This window comes from Octopus bimaculoides, chromosome 6 (genome assembly GCF_001194135.2).
Source record: "Octopus bimaculoides isolate UCB-OBI-ISO-001 chromosome 6, ASM119413v2, whole genome shotgun sequence".
NCBI lineage: Eukaryota > Metazoa > Mollusca > Cephalopoda > Octopoda > Octopodidae > Octopus > Octopus bimaculoides.
In genome coordinates, this window is record NC_068986.1 from 95,230,552 (window position 1) to 95,233,950 (window position 3,399).

Genomic DNA, 3,399 nt, shown 5'->3' on the forward strand with positions numbered 1-3,399 from the left:
GGCCAACCAAAGGGTCATGAATGGGTTTGGCAGATGGAAACTGAAAGAAACCTATCGTGTGTGTGTGTGTGTGTGTGTCTGTCTGTCTGTGTGTGTGTGTGTGTGTGAAGCGAAAGCCTCAAATACAGTATTACACAATTTTTCGAAAAGTTCTATGAAGAGATAAAGAATTAAGGCAATATGAGTAATAAACAGCTTTTTACCAACTTCTGACTACTTTCTTCTTTTATTAATCTATTAACGTGTCTGAATATGTGAGTGTGTGTGTGTGCGCGCGTGCGTTCGTGTGTGTGTATGTGCACTCGCGCGTAAACACCTTTTATTCTAAATTCATTTATTTAGTCTTTCAATCTATTCTTTCTATTTATACATTTCTATTATATTTTAACGACAGTCAATGCGAATCTATTGTATTGTAAATATTATTTTCGAAGCATTTGAAAATAATTATATAAAGAGCGACGACATTCGCGAACTTTTGAGTAGTGAAATACAAATGTTTGTTTAATATGTGACATATTAGATATCAAAACTACAGAAATTTTACTTTAGCACTCGACTGACAAGATATCATGTCACATTTGAAAAATGCGAAACGAAACGATATCGATGCATAAATGAAATCGAAGTACATAGAAACACGCTTAAGCTCGCCTTCAAAGTGCCTTGAAAGAAAAGAAGTACTGCCACAATCAATATACATTTCCGCTTAATTTACATAGAGATTAGATTTTTGCTGACAGAGAACATCGCCAGCTTTCTCAGATTTTTATCTTTTCGTAACAGATCATTACTTTGCTTTGTAAATTGTTGATTTTTATTTCTAATGGAAATTGCTATTTGTTTTACTTAATTAACCCTTTCTGACTAAAATTGCCTCTTTATACAGGAAAAAAATTATTTTCGTGATTCAATATAATTCGTGCGCTGAATTGATAATAACAGCATAATAGAACCAACTGCAAGCGTGTGTGTGTGTGTGTGTGTGTGTGTGTGTGTGTGTGTGTGTACGTATTTATATATATATATATATATACGAGTGTGTGTACGTTTATATGTATATACATGTGTGTGTGTGTGTGTGTGTGTGTGTGTGTGTGTGTGTGTGAGTGCGTATATATACACACAGAAGTCCGAAATTACCATCTCAAGAATGACTTGTATAACTTTTCTCGTGATATGTCACACTGCAAGCAATATGAAATATGGCTTCTCAAAAATGTTAATTACAGTTGGTCCTATTAAACTTGTCTAGAGTCTTCAGTAATTATATAGTTCTAATCACGAATCACATGAGGAGAGAATGTCAGAGTGTGTGTCCTCTTGGCACGCGTATAGAAACACCATGTCATTATCCAATTGTCCGTTCTATACTCACTTCTGCATCAGATACTTTAAATGTTCATAATATGATGTTATGAGACTGAACAGGTAAAAATCTTCAATTCATCAGATCAATATAATTAAGTAATAGGTTGACTGTCCACTGAGAAAATGTTTAAGCTTACTTTGAAAACTTTATACGATGAGGTTATTGAAATTTCTAAGCATGTCCAATGTTAGCAACAAGAATCGATATATCTTAATGATTCCTGTTTTTCGGCTGCTAAAAGAAACTGTACTACAGAATTACAAGTACAATCAGAAACTTCTATTAAAGTCGTTTCTGTTGCAGTCGTTTGTGCTTCATTACCTCTATTAACATCAACTTAAACAGACAACGAAACTGTTCCGTGGTTTACTTGTATTACACAACCAGACTAACGTAAGTTTCACCAAATGGACATTTAGCAACCAAGAACGTTCTTTGCAAGTAAGTTTGGGCGCTATTTTTTATTCATTTCAAAACTACATTCATCCAAATTGTTTTTCCATACAAAATATAACGAAATTTCAAAATTACATATTAAAGATTTTAAAATAAGTGTTTTAACAAAAGAATTTTCTGATTGGAAAATATGTTCATCAATGTTTCGCGGAACATTGACTCTGAGTTTTTAAGCTGCTGCTATTAAAAATGGAAGGGCTGATACTTATATTTTTGTGTTAGATTAAATTGCTGGAAAACATATATAAACGAATTGTCAATGCGTAATAAAAATTGTCGAGTGTTCACGAGTCAGTCTCCCTTTAGTCACATAGTGAGTTGGTCGGAATCTTTCCACGACATAACGCTAAGGAGATTGTTACTCTAATCAAATACATACGAAAAAGGGAGAATTTACTTATTGAGTTGGGGAAAAAACATCGAAATGTTTTAAAAGAAATTAACAACTAGCAGCATATCAACTTTGGCGACAATTAGATGAACTGTATGTGCTGCTTCCATTCAGCAAATTCTTGAAAGTTTTCAATTCTGTTCCAATGTTGACAAAAATTGTATAGTCACAAATGAATACTGATGGTCGAGGCGGAATAAATAGATGTCAAACTCAAATGGAAACGTTTGGTTGGTTCTTCGGATTAAATCTCAGCCAGTTCTTGTTTATGCATTCAGACAATTTCTCAAGGTCACTGCAAGCACCTAAAATGTCAATCAACAGAATGGTACAAGATGACTGAAAATACTAAAACAAGTTGTGAAAAATATGAAAGAGAATAACGATTCATTTGATAACTTCTTGGATTATATTAAGCAGAAGTCAAAGACGCACCATTTCGTTTTAGAAATATATCAGTATCACGGAAGTGATGGTTCTCTAAAAAAATAGAAATGGAAATTGGGAATGGCATATTTCCGTCAACAGCTCGAGACCATTACAGACACATGTATTTTGATACAGAAATCTCTTCTATCCACAAACGCCTCGATTAAGTGTGTTACAAAATATAATGAACGCTGAAGACACGGCACCTGAAGGCGACCAACAAAGAGAACATTTCATCATAAATTAATCTTATTAAAGAAAAGAAACGCCTGACAAGGATATCAGTAGCTCATCTAGCATTTGAAGATTATCTCTGTTTATTGTTTGACTGCCGTTGTAGACAATCAGAATGAAAAAATATATAAATAAATACATACAGCCGATAGTAAGTATTTAATATGAAAGATTTGTAAAATTTGCTAACTTTTTGCACTTAATTCCTGAAACAGCTGCTACGCTACAACTGAACGAATACTTTTTCTGGCAAAACAATTAAAGACAAGTCTTCTGTCAAGGATGACACAAGAGATATTAAATTCTCTGGCTAGATTTTTTTCATTAAACAAAGAACTGACAGACAAGATAAACTTGAGTGCAGTTGCAACAAGATTTGCTTCTTGATATGAGATTGGCAAAAGAATTTTCGATGGATTCCAATTGGTTTGATGGTAAATTGAATTGAATAATGAAGTTTTATAATTACAGCTGCTTTTCATGAATGTCATCGTATAATCTATATTTTACAATAGGT

The 3,399-nt window shown here is 33.2% G+C and overlaps 1 long non-coding RNA gene across 1 annotated transcript in view; it reads right to left on the reverse strand.

Annotated features, from left to right (window-relative positions):
• Positions 1–1,932: 1,932 nt before the first annotated feature.
• Positions 1,933–3,399, reverse strand: part of LOC128248159 (uncharacterized) — a 25,419-nt gene continuing 23,952 nt past the window's right edge. The window contains exon 3 of the long non-coding RNA XR_008264449.1: positions 1,933–2,524. This is a non-coding gene — a long non-coding RNA (uncharacterized LOC128248159). The remainder of the gene's footprint in view (positions 2,525–3,399) is intronic.